Source organism: Pinus tabuliformis, chromosome 7, assembly GCF_031772625.1.
Source record: "Pinus tabuliformis cultivar Carrire ecotype Pingquan chromosome 7, CPIR1, whole genome shotgun sequence".
In the NCBI taxonomy this organism is placed as follows: domain Eukaryota; kingdom Viridiplantae; phylum Streptophyta; class Pinopsida; order Pinales; family Pinaceae; genus Pinus; species Pinus tabuliformis.
The window spans coordinates 1,866,141,387-1,866,162,360 of record NC_142293.1 but is presented as its reverse complement, the minus strand read 5'-3'; positions in this window follow the sequence as shown (position 1 = coordinate 1,866,162,360).

Genomic DNA, 20,974 nt, shown 5'->3' with positions numbered 1-20,974 from the left:
CCTTGGCAATGCACTCTGCTTCCACACTTGCCTTCTCTGCAACCTCCTTCTTTCTCTTTTCAACCAACTGCTAAATTTTCGACCGGGCCTCTTCCTTCTTCTGGTTTCCGGCAGACTTACTAGACCCGGCAGACAAATCTGATGTTGTGCACCACTCGATAGGCCAACGATCGAGGACCGCTGCTATGGCATCATCTATCACAAGGTATGGGAGATCATACCACTTTTTTTATGGGTCCTTCCACGCCTAGATGGAGATACAGTGGAAGTCCGCTTTGAACTCTACATATCTCGACAACTTCTCAAAGATAGTTGGTGACAACCTTGGCTTATGGTTGATGGCCATATTGATGCTCATCTCCATCAATATCAAAAATACCTTGCTCTCGCGGACGGCTCAGCGTCCTTCGTGGCCCATAGCGAAGCAAACTTCGTTGATTCTGAAAAATCTGTCACAATCGGAGGAAAATGATTGTCCTCCAGCAACTGCAACGCGACCAACACAATTGACAACAACAACCATGAGTAGTGGAATGTTTTGTTGTGGTCATGTGCCTCCCTGCAATTTGCGAGGAACTCGTTGCACAAGTAGTGCGCCCAATTGAATTGTACACCCTCCACGCATTGGGCCGCTAATGAAACAACTGGTGTCGACACCTCATCTGCGCGACACTTCTACATTACCTTCCAAGCTAAGATCTAGGTGGCCACCTTCACTGTGGGGTCCGTAATACTCGAAATTGAGTATCTGCGTGACTTCTTAACAAGCTTAAACTTGTCCTTCATTCTCTCAGCTAGGTCGCGCTCACTCGTCTTTCTGCCAAATGCCTTGGCCGGATTCAATCCTGAATGGGGTGGTGGGGTGATTCTATGGATCAGCATATCAGTTATAGGGATTGGATCCTCCAACCAAAGGCACCCATCGTGCACCAGGCACAACAACTATTTGATAACTATCAAATTTATGGGCGCACAATGGTAATGCGGCACCCATAGTAGATTCAGCAATCCTGCCTTCTCCACCCCTCTAATCCACTTCACCGACTCCAATGCGATGACACCAAAATATTTATAGAATACGCGTGGCATAAATGTATTAACCGCTAGGTGAGGGAATTGCTCAGTATCCACCAAGTCTCAATCCTCTAACTTCAGATGTGGGATGCGTGCCAAGCACAAACCTTCAAATGTGATATGATCAGGTAGTAGAGGTGTATTAAGCAGAAATTTTTCCTCATTTGGGTCCTTCGAGACCTTCACCTTACCCCAGTGTGGAGGGATGTATTGTTGTGATGCAAAGGAAAGTTCATATTCCCTTATTACATATGATTCTTTGTAGGCTCCAACCTACAAGAGGCTACTACCTCAATTTTTCTGCAAGCTACAACATTCAAGGAAGATCCAACTCCCATAAGTTTTATGTAGGCTACAACCCACAAGAAACTCCTACCTCAACATGCTCCAGCCTGTTATTTATCAAGCTACAACTTGAAAGGAGACTACAATCTGCTAATACAAACAAGAAACAAAAATGTGTTGGTTACCTGGTCTATAAATTTGCATACCTCCACCTTTGTTCTTGCTTCTTCTTCTTCTCAAATTTGCTTCACATTTTCTCTATATCTGTTAGGTAATAGACAACACAAATCTGCTTACATACTCTCTAACTTGCTAACATATTCTCGCCTTGCAAACTCACACATTTTTCTATATAATCTTTGATGGTTGTTGGTATTCCAAACATGAATATGAAGTGAAAAGGCTTGTATCTTTGCATTCTGCTCATTCCTTTCACATATTTTGTGATTTTGAATATTATAATAAAGTAAATGCTTCAATAAATATTATTTTCAGCCACGTAGAATTATTAGATCAACAAAATAGTAGCCGTAGCCTTTGTAACATACATTACAATGTTACAAGCATAAAAAAATTCTTCATACATTTTCATTTGTTTTTTCCTTATACCTTTGCCTTTGCCTTGCATCACAACAATATTTGGAGCATCTTTGCCTTTTCCTTGCATCACAACATGGAAATTCAACCATCATATACATATAGGAACATGAGCTAGCCAACATTTGTCACCAGCTCATTAACATCTCCAAGCATCACAATCATAACAAGCATCACGCGCATACTTCAAAATCACAAGGTCAACAGTATGATTAACATAGCTTGCATCAACAAAAGCATGTCATGTCAAGTACATGTTCAACTATGCATACATAAGTTGTGCCATCATACCTTGTTGTTCCTTTATCCTTCTCTCAAGCATACCAAGTATCAATATCATACATTAATCAACCTTAAATCACTCATTAGCCTTCAAATAAAACTACAGAACACATATCCAATGCCATATGAAAAGACACATAGAATATATGCAAGCCTAAAAAATTCACTCTTGAATGGCTTGTCGCTCATAAGGGTAGACCACATTTCTGTTAGGCAAGCATTACAAAAATCATCCATGCCTTGCCTTGTACATCTTCAACATTGATCTTTGTTGCATAGTGCATCTCACAAAAACACAAGCATCAAGCACCACAAGTATCAAACATGCCTTGTTTCTCATAGTCATAGCAAGCCTACCATCATCAATAGTATAGCCATAGCATCACACCACTCTCGCTACTCCTTTGTTTCTCATTTGCCTTTGCTACTCTTTTTCCCAATGTTATATCTTTGTTCTCTTGTTGTTGCTCCTTTTCCAAGCCATCAAAAAACACCTACAATGCCATATCTCTTGTTGTTTCTCCTTTCCCAAGCCATCAAACAACACCTACAATGACATATCTCTTGTTGTTGCTCCTTTTTTGTTCTTTTTCCATTAATGACAACAATGCCATCAAACAGAAACTTTCACTAATTAACCTATCAATGGACTCACCTTCATAATCAACTTCATCTTCAAGTGAGTAAATTTTCCCTTAAAATTGAAATTAAAAGTATTCATTCAAATTTGATCTTTGAATTGACAAAACATCACAGCTCTTGTGATAAGCACCTGTCTAAGCTCACATAGGTCTCCACACATAGGATTTGTACAGGTCATCCCAATGTAAACCCTAATCCTCCAAGATTTCACCATAAGGTGTAACTCTACACTATTTCACTGCAGACCCATTCACATCACTTCATCTCCTTCATTGCAAACCATACTCAATTTCATCACTAACCTGTTTACATTACTTAATCTGTGTTATAGACCTGTTCACTATGGAGCTATTCACTTGAGACCTAACATCATAATTTCACCTCTTCCACAAACCCATTCACTTCTTTTGTAGACCTATTCATCTCACCGCGGACTTGTTCACCTCTTCAACAAATCGGATCATCTCACCGCATACCCGTTCACCTCCCAAATGTTTCCCAAATGTTTCTCCACATATGTCTCCTGTCTGGCTCAACGAGTGAATTCACTCTCAAATGAGTGCACATTTCCCTATATTTATAATGATCTTGACCCCTTAAATCAAGGACAACTTGACACTAGTTGGGTCGACCTAAGCTCTAATAGGGAGATCAATATATGCATTTCAAAAATTCATCTCCTCATGTGAGGAGTCATGAGTTGTGCCACCTACCATTGGAAAGTTCTTGGAATGAATTATCTAATGGTGCAACTTTCTTTTAAATCTTAACTAAATTTGACCACATTTTTCATGATTTTCCTAAAGGTATTATTTTGGCTTTCATTATGACTTGAGATTTTAAACACTTTTGTTGGATTCTTTGTTGAGGTTTGTTTAAACAATAGCACAAATTGTTGAGCTTTGTAGCTCAGAAGGTACTTCTAGTCTTGTGTCTTGACTAGAAGTACCTGTATTTTCCTCGTTAGGAGATTGCATTCGAGAGGCAGAGTGTACAAGTGAGTTGTATGCATGTTGATGTGATGTGCATGTAAGGAAACCTAAATTTATGACTTGTGCTTGAGTTAAATTAGAGAAAGCTAAAGATAGGATAGTTAACTAAAGTAATGTCACTTATCCTCAGTAAACTTGACAAGCTAATTTTAGTTGTCAATATTAGCTTAGGAAAGTTATAAATTGATCCTAATGTGAGGTTCTAAGACACAACAATAACACAATATTGAGAGAGGATTCTCAGTTAGCCTGTGTGTTATGTCCGAGGGAGTGCAGTGAGACTGGTGATCAATATTGTATTTTCTCAGTTGGGCCATTATCCCTGGTATAGGAGACCAAGTAAGTTTCATGATTAATTTATTAATGAAGAACCAATGATTGGGAAGAAATATGTTTATGTGTGTCTAATTCAGATCGACTATTATTTTTTGCTTCTGTTATTTTTTATGAGTTAGGAATTTGGCTATGTATTTGTTCCGCTTGTTAGTTGTTGGGAACCAAATACCGGGTGCTGGGTTCCAAAATTATAACATGGTATCATAGTCGAAACTCTGAATTGATCTCGGAATTAAACATGTTCAATTCATGTCAGAATGTCGAAGCCATGTTAGTCGAGATCATACAAATAAAATAAAAAATAAGGGTGACGAGATTTTTTTTTTGGGACCAAGGAATTTTTTATGGGCCTCTTTTTTTTATATGAATAGAAGTTTAAAAAAAAAGGAAGGATGAAGACAATTTAAAAAAAAAGGTGTGGAGGGTCTCGTGGTGGGTGGCCAACAAGCCTGACCCAATCATCCACTGATAGCAGTCGGCAAGATAGCCACCAATAGACCGACACAACAAAATGGGCAGTGATTTAGGAGGGCATAGGGAGTCGAGCAGATTGCAACCAATGGTCAAGACTTAGGACAAGTTGAGCGAACAAGGAGCAATCATTGAGGAAAACGGCAGGTCGACAGTGTCTAGGCATAGTGTAATGAGGTAAGTCGATGTTGCAAATCCATTAAAGTAGTTGGCAAGGGCCAATGAGGTGAGGTTGATATTGATCAGGCGCTGGTTAGCGTCGCAACCACAGTAGCCATCCAACAATAGATAAGAGTTGCGGCTAAAGTTACCAACCGTAGTCGTCGAGAGGGAGAGGAGGTCGATGGTTGAAGGAAAACAATGGTAGAAACGACTATGGTTGGACATTGCACAAGTAAGCCTGCACCAGATAGACAAGTAGGCAGGGTGCATAATCAATAGTGTTGAGTAAGCAGTTGGAAGTTTACAGCACAAGGTGGACGCAATCAACGTGACAAGGTCTCGCTCAAGGCAATAGAAAGTCCAACATCAGAAGCAGATATAGTGTTGGTTGCAAGTACATTTGGTAGTTGTGTGCAGGTGTCGAGTGACAAGGAGCCATCACACAAGGTCGTAGTAAATCAACTACAAGGATGCGACAAGAAAAGAAGTAATTAAAAAAAATATCACTGCTAAACTATTGAAGCATTCAGGAAACACAAGTGATTTCCAATCAGGGAGCAAGAGGGCTCAAGGAAACCTCGTGAAGCGTGTAATAAGTCTCGAGAAGCAGGCAGCAAGCTTAGGCAATGGGAAGCAATGTCCAGGAAATGGGCTTAGACAATGTGCGGAGGGTGAAAATTTTAATTGTGTGTCAGTTTGATAGAGATGGTTATTGGGTTACATTACGAGTAAAAGTTGGATGTGGTGGGAAATTTCAACTCGTGGAAGGAGTGGATGTTCTGTTATTTGATGAGCAAGAGTTGTGGGACATCATGGGGAAGACAATCCCAATTCCTAGAGATCTTACTCAGTTGGTTGCACTAAATAAAATAAAATTGAAGGCTGAGAGAATAATCATGGAATCCATTAGAGACCATTTTATACCTCATGTGACGGGGAAGAAGTATTCCTATGATATGTGTGCATTCTTAACCAAGTTATACCATAGTACAAACCAAACAAGAAGATGGTGTGAAAGGATAAATTTAGAAATATCGAGATGTTTGAAATAGACACAGTTGCATCATACCTAACCAATATCACTCAGATTATAGATAATTTGGTAGGAGTGGGGGAAACTATTGATAGTGAAGAGTTAGTTAGATCAACATTGACTGGCTTTCCTCCAAAGTGGGATGCCTTTGTTGATGGGCTCATCATACGAGAGAATCTACCCAATTGGGATAGATTATGAGATGACTTCGTACAAGAGGAGACAAGGAGACATTCCAAAACTGCAGGCCAACAAGATGGAAGAATGATGAGGAGAATTTTTCTCTTGCTAGAAACAACAAAGGTAAAGTAAAGGGAAGTGGGAGATGTTATTCCATGAAGCACATGAGAAAAGTGAAGTGCTTTGTGTGTCACAATATTGGTCACTATGTGAGCCAGTGTCCACAAAAGGAGGAGAAGGAGGATGATCAGGTGGTTGCATCAAGATCAATTGAGATTGATGAATTTATGAAGAAATTTGAGAAGGAATTTTCCCTAGTTTCTTGTATTTCTGACAGTAGTATTGTTGTGTATGAGGACAGTGGGTTATGGCTAGTGGACCGTAGATCATCCAGTCACATGACAATGATGAGTTCAGTGTTCCACAGTGTTTGAGATACAAACTCATGCTACCATGTGAGTTATGGAGCTACCACCATGCATACAGTGAAGGGAGTTAGATGTGTTAGATTTTAGCTAGAGTCAGGAGGATTTTTGGAGGTGATAGAGATGTTACTTCTTCGAGGGTTTATGGTACACGTGCTTTCAGTATTAGGCTTAAAGGATGTTAGATATATATTTTTTTTGATACAGGCATGAGCTTCTATATTCAAATGGAGCGACCTTGGATGCAGTTATAGTGCTTGGCATTAGACAAGGGCATTCATACAGTTTGTTGGGACAACCTGTGGGTATATCCAAGGGGACCTTGGATACATGATCATTATTAGTTTTTAGAGGGAGTAGGTGGCAAGGAAGAGTGATTCTTCAATTACTACTAGGAGCCTCAACTAGTATGATATGACATTGATCGATGCTTAGGAGAAGGATCCTAGGAGCATGGATGGATGTGACAGGTTCTCAGCTGATTAGGTTTCAGGCCAGGTAGCAAGACAAACTTCAATGTCAGAGGGAGAAGCTACAGATATTGACATGGGCTTGGAGACAGATCCATGTTGAGGAGATTCTTACATAAGCACCTCCCTCACTAAGAGGGAGTGTTGAGCTTTGTAGCTCAGAAGGTACTTCTAGTCTTATGTCTTGACTAGAAGGACCTTGATTTTCCTCATTAGGAGCTTGCATTTGACATGCAAACTGTTCAAGTGAGTTGCACACATGTTGATGTGATGTGCATGTAAGGAGAGCTAAGTTTATGACTTGCACTTGAGTTAAAGTAGAGAAAACTAAAGATAGGATAGTTAACTAAAGTAATGTCACTTATCTTCAGTTAACTTAATGAGCTAATTTTGGTCGTCAATATTAGCTTAGGAAAGTTATAAATTGATCCTACTATGAGGTGCTAATACACAACAATAGCACAAGATTGAGAGAAAATTCTCAGTGAGCGTGTGCTAGGTCCAAGAGAGTGCAACGAGGCTGGTGATCAGTATTGTATTTTCTTAGTTGGGCCATTATTCCTTGTACGGGAGCCCAAGTAAGTTTTGTGATTAATTTATTAATGAAGAACTGGTGATTGGGTAGAAATATATTTATGTGTGTGTGATTCAGATTGAGTATTATTTTTTTTTTCTACCATATTTTTTACAAGTTAGGAATTTGGTTGTGTATTCATTCCAATTATTAATTGCTAGGAATGGAATATCAAGTGTTGGGTTCTTAAAATCTAACACAAACAAGCTTTGAAATTCTCAACATATTATCACTTTATATAAGAACTATATTTTTGGTAGCTTACTGAATTATGAGAATCTTAGTGTATGATACTTTAACAATGATCCAGCCCAACTAATTAGTAGGTAAGTACATTTAAACATAGAAGCCTTTCAAATTCATAGCTTATGTCATTATATGCATATATGCATGTATATATGTCTTGAAAAAACCTACAAATATTAGACCCTACCAAAAATTACATTCAACCACTTGAAATAGTGGGAATATAACATTCACAACTTCATTTCTAACTCTACCTACTACCACTCTTTCTGAATATGACAATCAATTCCAAGATTAAATGCCCACCTAATTAGTAGGTGAGTACATTTAAACATAGAAGCCTTTCAAAATTATAGCTTATGTCATTATATGCATATATACATGTATATATGTCTTGAAAAGACCTACAAATATTAGAAGCTACCAAAAGTTATATTCAACCACCTGAAATAGTGGGAATATAACATTCACAAATTCATTTCTAACTCTACCTATTACCACTCTTTTTTAATATGACAATCAATTGCAAGATATTAACATTTAAATTTCCATGCCAAGATGGGTATATGAAACTAGGATAAAAAGCATGCATGGTATATAACTCAAATCAATACCAATAATGCCTTTCTTATCAACTATAACAACCAATGGCTTGGATATTTAAGGTCATGTCTTAGGTAAGACTACAATTCAACCTTTAAATAAGCATACCTAGAATTGAAACCAGTTACTAATTCATTAAAATAACTTCCAAAAGTGTCATCTTATCTAGACAAATGATAAGCAATGAAAAAACTATCAACCACATCCATTTCCTATCTTATCATGGCCTCCAATCATGCTTTCAAGAGGATGATTTTACGATATTGAAAGAAAACACAATAAAAATAAATTACAGAGCATAAAATATTTAACAATAACACACCAGCTCTAACACACCAATTCAATATAATTTCATTAACATATGCATATATTTATACATGAGGAGAGGTCTCGAGATCTTTCAACTCCACAAATTTCTCAATCAATAACTCCACAAGTCACTCCATAATTCTCTTAATCAATCAGTCCACAATTCTCTCACACAAAATAGAAACTTTACAATAACACTAACAATTAACAAATGAATCATTATTCAAAACATTTGTCTCCCATAATGATCATTTAGAAATATTCCAAGATCGTCTCTGAATTTGCAAAAATATTCCTTAGACAGTGTTTTGGTGAATATATCAGCTACCTGTTCATCTGTTCTGCAGTACTCCATCTTGATCACTCCTTGTTGAACCAGATCCTGAATAAAATGATACTGAATATCAATATGCTTGGTCTTCTTATGGAAAATTGGATTCTTGGTCATATGAATAGCACTTTGATTATCACACATCAACTGAGTGGGTTTCTTTTGTTGTTCATGTAGATCCTCTAGAATTCTTCTTAACCAAATTGTTTCGCATGTAGCTTTCATTGCCGCTTTATACTCTGTGTCTGCTTTGGAGAGAGAAACTGTAGGTTTCTTGTTAGTACTCCAAGAAATTGTTGTTGAACCCTTAATCAATGAATCCCTAAAGTTGATTTCCTGTCATCCATACATCCAGCCCAATCTGATTCTACATAACCTAAAACATTTTGTAGATATGTATACCAAACCATAACTAATGATTCCACGCAGATATCTTAAAATCCTCTTTGTTGCTTTCCAATTTAATTCCTTGGATCCTTCCATAAATCTTGATACCATACTGACTACAAAAGAAATATTTGATCAAGTTGTAGTTAAGTAGATCAAACTTCCAACAAATTGACGATACAAAGTAACATCAACTGAATTGGATTCATCATGTCCGTATAACTTCAACCCAACTTCCAAAGGAGTTGTAGCTGGGTTGCAACTCAACATTCTGAACTTCTTCAAAAACGTCCCAAGTATACTTGTTTTGTGACATGAAAATACCATCTTCCTTCTGTCAAACTTCAATACCCAAGAAATAATGCAACTCACCAAGATCTATCATCTCAAACTCAGAAACCATATGCGACTTAAACCTTTGAAATATTTATGCATTGTTCCCTGTGTAGATCAAATCATCAACATATAAGACAACTATCAAAAATGTCATGTCCTAACTGAAAGATATAGAGATTTTGCTCAAATAAACTTTTAACAAAACCATGATCCTGAAAGTACTTATCAATTCTTGAATACCATGCCCTTGGTGCTTGCTTTAGACCATACAAGGCCTTCTTCAACTTATAAACATAATCTTCTTTTCCTGACACTTCAAAACCTTCAAGCTGCTCCACATAAATTTCTTCATCCACATAACCATTCAGAAAAGTTGATTTAACATCCATTTGAAAAATTGGCCACTTGTATTGTGCAGCTAATGCAAGAACCATCTTGATTGTATCCTTCTTTGCCACTGGGGAAAATGTCTCAATATAATCAATTCCTTATTTCTATTCATATACGTTTGCAACTAAAAGAACCTTATACTTATCAATTGTGCCATCTGATTTATAATTGATTTTATAAACCCACTTAGTGCCAATTACATCTTTTCCCTTTGGTAATTTGACCCAGTCCCTAGCCCCAAGGGTTAGCTCAACTGGTCGAGTTCTCGTTGTTAACTACCTCGCCGATCAAGAGGTCACATGGTCAATTCTCCTCAATGCCTTGGGGTTAGGCCCTACTAGTCTTGCCGACGAGCTTTAAAAGATTTCATTCGAGGTTGATCTTCCCAGATTTTTCTAACGGAAAAAAAAAAAAATTGACCCAGTCCCATGTATAATTTTTCACCAAGGCATTCAATTATGCTTCCATAGCTTCATTCCATTCTTTCTTTCTTGATGCTTCTGCATAATCCTGCAGTTCATCCATTTTCATTTCCTATATCATAAGTGCATAATTTACTAGATAACTTTGAGATCTAGTAACCCTTCTTTCAAAATTTCTATCCAACATACTGCTTTATGAATGACCCCTTTCAAGCCACTTAGGCTTCTTCTTAACTTCATCTATCTTTAGTGACTTGGAATTTGATTCATCACCAATATTCACAACATCTTTCCTCAATTCAAATTGTACCTGATGTGGCTAATAGATTCCCTGCTCATCAAACACAACATCTTTGCTTATTATCACCTTCCTTGCCTCTAGATCAAACAACCTGTAACTTCTTGTTTCAGTACTGTATCCAATAAAGATACACTTCACACTCTTATCATCCAATTTCTTCCTCTTTTCCTTAGGAACATGTGCATATGCAGTACAACCAAAAACTTTCATATGTGCAACACTTGGTTTGTATCCTGACCATGCTTCTTCTGGAGTCAAATTCAACATTGCCTTTGTAGGACATTGATTAAGAGTGTATATTGTTGTGTGTACTGCTTCAGCCCAAAACTCATTTCCAAGAGACTTAGTTTTTAACATGCTCCTAGCCATTTCAACTATGGTCCTATTCTTCCTCTCTGCAACACCATTTTGTTGAGGAGAGTATGAATTAGTAAACTCTCGCTTTATTCCATTCTTCCTGCAATAATTCAAAAACTCATTTGACTTGTATTCTCCCCCATTATCTGTTCTTAGGGTGAGAATTTTTAGACCACTTTGCTTTTCAACTAAATCCTTAAACTCAAGAAAATGAGAAAACACTTCAGACTTCTCTTGCAGAAAATACACCCATGTCTTCCTAGAATAATCATCAATGAAAGTGAGAAAATAGTGTGCCTTTCCAAAAGGCAGTATCCATTAGACCACACAAATCTGAATGCACCAATGCTAGATGTTCTCTAGCCTTCCATGTTCTATCTAAGAAACTTTCCCTGTGTTGTTTCCCAAAAATACACCCTTCACATACTTTATCATCCAACTTGATATAAGGAAGACCATTCACCATGTTTTGCTTTCTCATCAGCACCAAACTCTGAAAATTTAGATGTCCCATCCTATAATTCCAAAGCTTACTATTTACTTCTTTTGTTGTATTCAAATTTTGTGAATTATTTTATTCAAAGGAGAGCTTGAAAAAATATTCTTTAGCAAATTCAGCTCTCGCTACAACTTCATTTTTATTCAACTTATCCATGATTAAGCATTATTTTTATCAAACACTAACTTGTAATTTTGCTCCATCATCTACCCTATAGAAAGTAGGTTCTTCTTCAATTATGGTGTTAACAAAGTGCCCTCAATTAACTTCTTCTTTCCATGTAATGTTGGTATTGAAATTGTGCCTTTCCCTTCCACCTCAGAAATGTTATCATCACCAAATATGAATTTTCCAGAATAATTCTCATTAAGTTTGGTAAACAACTCCTCTTGAGATGTCATATGAGTTGAGCATCCCGAATCAATATACCATGCTTCACTTTCTTCACTATGTGCCATAAAACTTGAGATGATTAACTTATCATTCCTAGTTTCTTCAACAACTATATTAGCACCCTTACGCTCCATATCTCACATTTTTGCATAACAATCTCTTTCAGAATGGCCAATTTTTGGCAATAATAACATTGTGGTCTTCCACCTCTTCCTCCATTTCTACCTCCATCTCTTCCTTGTCCTCTTCCACGAGATCCCCCTCTACCTCTTCCTCTAAACTAACTAGGATTCTTGCCTCTACCTCTCGAAGGTAATGCATTTCCTTGTGAACTTTGCTTATTTTTGTTTTGATTCTGATTATGATATTGACCCCTACTCCTTCCTCTTCCTCTATGCTTTGCAGAAAAGGCATGTTCTACTTGCTCAGATGGTTGATTCTCTTCAACAGTTAACAAGAATCCACTTAATTCATCAATTTTCATGGTATTTAAATCTTTGGAGACCATAATAATGGTAGTGACCATCTGAAACTTAGGCAGGAAACACTTCTTAAAATCTTCTCAATTAGCCTTCTTTCTGGAACATCTTCACCTAATGACCTCGTATGATTAACAGGATCTTGCATTTTTGTGATGTAATCATGAATGGATTCATTACTTTGCATATGGGCATTTTCAAAATTCCTCCTTAATGTTTGCAGTTTAGCTACAGCAACACCTTCATATGTTTTTTTTAAGATATCACGTGCTTATTTAGATGATATTGCACCACTGATTCTTGGAAATATAGATTCTTCAAGAGCGCTTCATATAAGTGAAAGTGCTTCATTATCTTTCTTAATAAGTTTCTTAATAGATTTCTTTTCATCATCACTTAATGCTTTGAATTCATGAGGAGAAGGCATAGTGTATTCATCAGTTACAAGTTCCCATAAATATTTGGTGATGAATATAGGTTGCATACGTTTTCTCCAATCAAAATAGTTTGTGCCAACAAGTTTAGGCAATACAATAGTGTTTGTTTCCATGAGGAAATTAAGAGACAGTGATAGAGAGAAAATGCACAAAAGAACACAATGTGTCCCACTTCAACTCGGGACGAACCAAATGTCCCAAAAATTGAGACTCAACCACTACCACAAAATATCTTTTTTTATTAAATAAAGAGTACAAGATGGCCCAACAAAACGCAATTACAATCAATTTCTCCTTAAAAAAAAAGTAGTCTACCTAGGCTGTAGAATTGCCCGTTTTCCGGCACCGGCCGGAAAATCGTCCGGCTCCAGCTACCGGTAATCTCTCCATCCTCCGCCACCATCTCCTAGCTCCGCCACCCTCTTTCTCCGCCACCCTCCCCTGATGACATTCCCTGCCATTCCCTGACCAAAAAAAAATAATCATGAATGAAAGTGATTAATACTTCTCACCTTCTATTTTTATCTCACTTACAAATATATTTTTTCCTTACGAAAAAACATTACAAAATATCTATTTTAAGAGATTGCAAATGTTTCTTGCACATGTATTGAAACTTCTTATGTTTCTTCCACCCTTTAAAATGTGTTCACTCCGGAACATGCATTCATAATACTCTACACAGGTTCACATGCTTTGCGCGCACAACTGCTCCTCAGGTCATTCACGTAGTACGATTAATCAAACCAGCTCCAATGATGCTTCATGTGCACTCCAACGCCGTGTCCAGGTTCACACGATCCAAGCATCAATCCAGGCAGGCACCAGATTCTACACGCAGGTCCTCTCCACGAACAATTTCTCGAGGCTTACGCTATGATTTATCCACACTTTTTCCAACGTGAGTACTCAAGTGTAACTCTGCTCTACGAATCCTTCAACATAAGTCTGTTCAAAAAAAAATCTTGATACAAGCAATACCAACGAAAAGAAATGACGGTAAAAAAAAAAATTACAGTATTGACAGCATTCGCTTCTCTGTTTCAAATTCTTCTTTTAGATGACACATCAGCGCTCACAAATTTCTGATCCTTAGTTCTGGGCAATGCCTCTGATACCCAATGAAAGAAAATACAGTAAAAATAAATTACAGAGCATAAAATATTTAATAACACACCAGCTCTTATACACCAATTTAATCTAATTTCATTAACATAGGCATATATCTATATATGAGAAGAGGTATCAGGATTTGTTAATTCCACAAATCTCTCCACCATAACTTTACACATCACTCCATAATTCTCTCAATATCAGTGCACAATTCTCTCACACAAAATAACAACTTTACAATAACACTAATAATTAACAAATGGATCATTATTCCAACAAATATCAAATCTTGTCCGCGGAGCCCACTAACCAAATAAAAGTGATATTTCCACCTAATATCATACTTGAGACACATTGAAATTGACAAATGGGTTTCAATGGATATCAAAGGTTGATTTTGGGATTTCTTCTAAGGATAACAAGTATAGGAAGGAAGAGAGGCTTATGGTTTTGATCTCCATATCTAGCAAAATATTTAAGTAGGACTTTAACCCAATAAATGTTAGGCCGAGTCAAGACAAAATGGAGTTTGAATCAAGCTCCAAGGTTCATCATTGCTTTACAAAATAAGGGTAGTCTTTAGAGTGCTACCATGCAAGGAAATTCCCCAAATTAAATGATATATTAGCTTGAGGAGTGTCTACTATGTTAATGAGAAGAATAGGTTAGAATATGCAAGTCAATGGTTTAAAAAAATAAGTGGTAAGGAAGGAAAACAATGGGCTGCACCAAACACACCACATGTAAGCTTTACACAAAAAATCCATAATGTTGGCCAGAAGATCAAGCAAGGAACCCTATGTCTTTTTATGCACTAAGCTCTGAATGAATGAATGATGGGTGTACCCTCCATCTTTGTGTGAGGCCTTTGACTACTATCCAATACCCAACCTCTTTGAATCAACAACAACCACCAATAGAAATTCAAAATAGATGTTAGAGATTACCTCTCCTTCAACATAAGACCAAAAAGTACCAAACTCAAACATATAGCTTGATTTGCTAATCTAAACAAGTGTATTTTGATGCACCCTAACTCAAGCATATGGGTATGACAAGCTACCAAGGGATGTGCAAGTTTTTCCCTTCATTTAAAATTAAAATAGAAACTTTTCGAGCAAAGTGAATGAGACATGTAAAACTAAGTCAAGCATTGAAGTATAAAGTGGGACTATCTCCCGCCATCATAAATAAACCAATGGCTATGATATCCTTTTAATCAATCTATGCAAACACTTCACATATAACCAATGTGTATGGAGTGGAGCACACTAATTTTCGATTCTTTTTGAACGACTTACCCATTTGCCAAGCAGCATTAAACCTTTCAAATAATTGCCCAAAATTTTAAACTATAAACCAAAGTTATCAAACAGATTCCCTAACCCTCAATTATTTGTGATATAATATCTAACAACTAGAACTTTACCATTTAATGTTTAGGCCCCATCCTTCATCAAAGGTACATGCCATAATAGCCTTTGTTTCATTGTTATGTGCCCTATAAATAAGTATTGGTTATCATACTCTCATCATCTTTGCAAGAAGATAAGACTCATTATAATAGGGATTCATGATCAAGTTTTTGTAAGTTTGTGCCAAATAGAGAAGTAATTTGTAACACCATAAAACACATTGTTGCTATGTATATGACGTAGAGAGACTTTTCTCTTCAACACATTTGTGCATTTAATGTACCATATATAATTTCAATCTATTTGTAGCAACCATGAACGATGTTATAACATAGAAAACATGTGAGAACGATCATCAACATATACACATTAATAGCATCATGAAATACCATGTAGTGTTCACACATTATCAACATATGAAACAAAAACAAATGGACTATTTAACTATAACATATCCATCATATTGATCATAGTGTAAACTAGGAGGATACCTTATAGTGCTTAGTAAGGGATAGAAACCGAGTATTATGAAAAGATATATATAAATAATAATAAAATCATAATAATTACTAATTAGTGAGTAATATAGAAGACGCATGTCTCTAAAGAGATGACCATTCATGGAAGGATACCTATCTAGGTATATAAGTGGACCCTCATTTGTAATAATCATCATCTCATTAAAGCCCTAAGGATTAATAGCTAAATTGATCAAGGTCTCGTTGCTAAAGCACTTCGCCATTGGGAGGTCACGGGTTAATTTCTCCTTAACACCTTCAAGGTTAGGCTTGGATTAGTTTGGTCGGGGGTGTGGTCCCTTCGGGTGGACCTACCTTGATTTTCTGCCAAAAAAAGAAATCATCATCTCACCATCAATTCTCTTATACATTATTCAATATATTTCTTATCCTCAATGGATGTCTTCGTGTACCAAGTGTTCTTAAGATTATTTAAGAGTATGAACTTTGTTTCGTAACAATGGTATCAGAGTTATTCGATCCTTTGGATGTTCAATCACTACACAGAGTCAGCTTGATCCGATCTTTGGCCATCAACCTATCATCAACTTTGTTGTCATCGTAATTCAAACATTTTTCTACACAATATTGGAGTTTCTCCATTCTGAAACCAAAAAATATATATATATGAAAAAGGAAAAAAATAAAAAAAAATAAGAATAAAAAATCAAAAAAAAAAAAAAATATATATATATATATATATAAATATATATATATATGAAAAAGAACTATAAAAAAAGTTTAAAAATTATATATATATCCAGCCTGACCCGCAGCTACATTTTTCACCACTGTCGCTGCCCTGTATCAACTGATTCCGTGGCACAAACTTTGTAGTTAGCTCTGCATCGCTGCCAATAAAATAAAATAAAAACATGCTATGGAAATCTACTGGAAATTGGCATGCGTGTTAGAGGAAAAAAGAAAAAGGTTGGTCTCTTGTTGTCATATCCTGTTAACTTGGCATCATTGTATCTACTTAATCCAGAGAAAAAGTTGCATTGCAATGAAGGATGAGACGGCAGAGAAAGGACACAATTGTCCAAAACGTCAAGTCATAAGAACTAAATGGCCATTAGATCGCTATCTTCATCCGATTTTAATAATCTCAGCAACCGCTACCATAAATAGGGTAAAGATTTTGTGGTAATGTCATATCAGTAATTTCTACTATAACATGCATTATTATGGTTGCCATATATATGGAAAATATTATTATATATAATTTTATTTTAAAAAAATATATTAAAAAAGGGAGGTTTTAAAGTATTATTAAAGTACAACGGAGATTATATATTGATGGAAAAAAAAAATTAAAAAATAATAAAGATATAAAAACAAGAACACTTATTACGAATTATATATATATATGATTCATAATTAAAGTATCAATTGACAAATTATCGATGCAAAATGGAAACCAATAATGGAATATTTTTAGAAACATCATTCAATTATACTCTAGTACTACTTAGAGTTAAGGGGATTCTTGCAAAAAATGATATTACTATTTCTATCTCTCGTGCTGAAGAAAAAAATTATATAAACCTCAACCTTGCTAAACCAATTGGTGATTCCTGAGTCAAATGTAATTGAAAAAATAGAACACCAGAATAAAAAACAATATGATATTATAGATTTACTATTAAACACTGGGGATTATACATTTATATCACAATTCTCAATGGGAGCTCTATGGAACTATCGAGGTGACATTATTTTGGATTCACCTTGGATGGAAACTCTTGAGTCTTTCATCCTAAATACAAAGAAGAAGCTTTTAACATTTTCCTACAGGAAGAAAAAAATAACACTATAGGACATTACATTGAAGTCAAATTCCGTAACACCGAAAAACATGCAAGATATTTCAAAAGTAATTTTTCAAGAAGGTAAAAACATACTACAAAATATACAAAGAGAAAGCAAAATCACTGCTGACAAAAATGAAAAAGTTTCTCGGCTTGAAGACCATAGTGAAAAATTACTAACGGAAATTAAAAAGCTTAATAAGGACAAGTAGTTGGAAAACGAGGTACAACAGTGTATTGAAAAGAAAGCTTTGAAATCTTCAAATGTAGAAATTCATGTTGAAGAGAAAGAAATGAATATTGATCCAGTGAATATCACAACTCGAGAAGAAGACAAGTTAGCTAAAGAAAAAAACATACTTAGAAGTTGCAGTTCAAACAACATAAAATCCAAATGAAGATTTTATGACCAACTCAACATCATCAGTGCCTAAAGTAAATCAATAAATTGCCACATGCATGATAAAAGAAAGTCAAATCACAAGAACTCCATATCAACACCCAAACCATAAAAGCAAATGTTGAGAATGTAACAAGGAATGACTTTTTTGACTTGTGCCTTAGTCAAATATGTCAATTTGAATTCAGTCTCATAGTTGTATGAGTTAGCTTTCAGTTAACATATGTGATGTACCCTATCACTAAGTTATTTTTAGTTAATTCGAGTTAGATGGCATGTAGTTAGTTGTGGACTAGTTGACGGCTAAAATTAGCGATCTAGTGGAGTTAAATCTAGTGTCTATCAGTTAATTGATCTCTGGTTCTAGAATAGAGATAGATTTGAGTTCAATTGAGTAATTGACTTTGTGTTAAGTCAACTTACTCTCAATTAGCAAATAGAAGTTGCTAAAATTATAGATGTATTTAATTTATTGTACACAGGTTTTTGTGCATAGGCTTGAGAAGCAAGCAGGGCAATTCTCTTGGGAACTGCACAAGGAAATAAAAGAAATTCCTTTTTTTAGGGGCAGATTTGTGTTAGGAAATAGGAGCTCCTAACAAGCCTTATTTGCCTAAGTGTTGGGAAAGTCTTGTTTAGAGTTGATGAGTATTACAGGGAGCTTCAAACTTGAAGCAAATTCTATGTAATAGATCAAATTGCTCAATTGATTTAATACAAGCAAGAGGGGTTTTTCCCAATTGGGTTCCCCAGATAAATTTTGTGTTCTATGTTTGAATGTGTTTCTATTCATTGTTTTATTTCCCCATAATTTTGGTAGAGAAATCTTGTCTTTTGTGATCACTTTGCTCTCATTAACCATTGCAAGGTTTCAAGGATTTTCTACATGGTATCAAAGTCGAAAACAAGATAGAGACTAAATTCCTTGACTATATTCAAAGCGCATTGGAGAGAAGACCAATTAGTGCAAGAATCATGTCATCCTATGGTTTGAGCACAAAGCATGCCCTAGAAGGGACTTTGAACTTTTGTGCATGGAAGGATAGAATGGAGGTTTTGTTAGTTGATAATGGGGTTTTGAAATACATCAAGACTAATATTTATAAACCTCCTACATTGGATGCACAACACTTGACTCAATGGAGGAAGGTCACTGCCAAAGCTAGGAGGATGATACTAGGAGTTAAAGACCATATTGTTCCAAATTTGCATGGGAGTGATACAACATTCCAAATGTGGAAGGCCCTTATTGATCAGTTTGAAAGCAATAGTGATGCCAGAAAATTTGTTTTGAAGGAAAAATTGAGTAACAGCCGAATGGGCAAGAATGAGTCCATTGTTACATATCTATCCAGGTTTGATCAAGTGAGGGATGAACTTGGAGGTGTTGGAGTGAGTTCCACCAGCAGATCTTGTGAGCCTTGTTGTTCTTGGGCTTCACAAATCTTGGCATAGTTTCCAAGATGTAGTGAATGGCAAAGATAAGCTCCCTGATTGGGAGACACTGTGGTCAAATCTTGTGCAAGAATAGATAAGGAGGAACACAAGGGATGGAGTCTCATCTAGGACAGAAAATGAGAACTTTACTTTAGTTGGCAAAGGGAAGAAATCCAAGGGCAAGAAGGCCCAATGAAAAACCGACTCTACTCAAAATGGAGGCAAGGAAAATAAGGATCTTAGCCAGATCAAGTGTGTTCATTGTCATGAGTTTGGACATTATACTACAAAATGTCCAAACAAGAAATCTAGCAAGCATGATGTAGCAGCAAGAGGAGGAGAAGCACTCTCTTCTCAGTTCGAATTGGATTTCTCTTTGATAGCTTGCATGGAAAGCTCAGTTTGAGGTAGTCTATGGTACATTGACTCAGAGGCTTCATTCCACATGACAGGGGATAAAGAATTCTTTAGCAATTTGGAGAAAGACATGCAATTCCATATCGAGTTTGGAGGTGATGGCAAATACATGACCAAAGGAGTTGATACAGTGATCTTTAAGAGGGAGTCTGGTTCCCTTCTCCATCTCAAGAATGTGATGTATGTTCCAGGATTGAAGAAAAACCTTGTCTCAGTAACATTCCTTGAAGACAAAGGGTATGATGTAGTATTCAGCAAAGGTAAGGCCTACCTCAAGCATTCTGCTTCAGGACAAGTCAAGCAGATTGGGGTCAGGATCGAGAACCTCTACAAATTGGAGGTTGATGCATGTGCAACCTTGAGCAGCAAGGCAGAGAGTTCTCAGAGTAGAGATGTGGTGGTTGAGCGAGAGCAGGATAGAGCTCTCAAGATGGAGCCTCAGCCAGTATCTCAGTTTCAGTCTAAGCTAGTTGGCAATTGGGTTAACCAACAAGATGATGATGAGAACCATAGCCCAAGGCGAGTGGAGGCAACCACTCAGTCAGAGACTTCCAGTATAGGGAAAGTTCGAGCCAAGTGGGAAGAGGATTTGGTTAAGGTAGTTCATAAGAGAGTTGAATCTCCCAACATCATGAAGCAAACACCTAGGTAGACAGAGTACATGGCACTCATGACTAAAGTGATGAACTCGCAGAGCATGGTGAGAAAGAATGGGTCTTCAAAGCAGGTTCCACAAAAGGAAGCAAAGAAGTCTAGTTCAAAGGGCGCATCCACAGCAGCAGAGAACTTAGTAGAGTTGAAGACAAAGCCATGTGAAGGGAGTGTTGAAAATGTAGCAAGGAATGGCTTC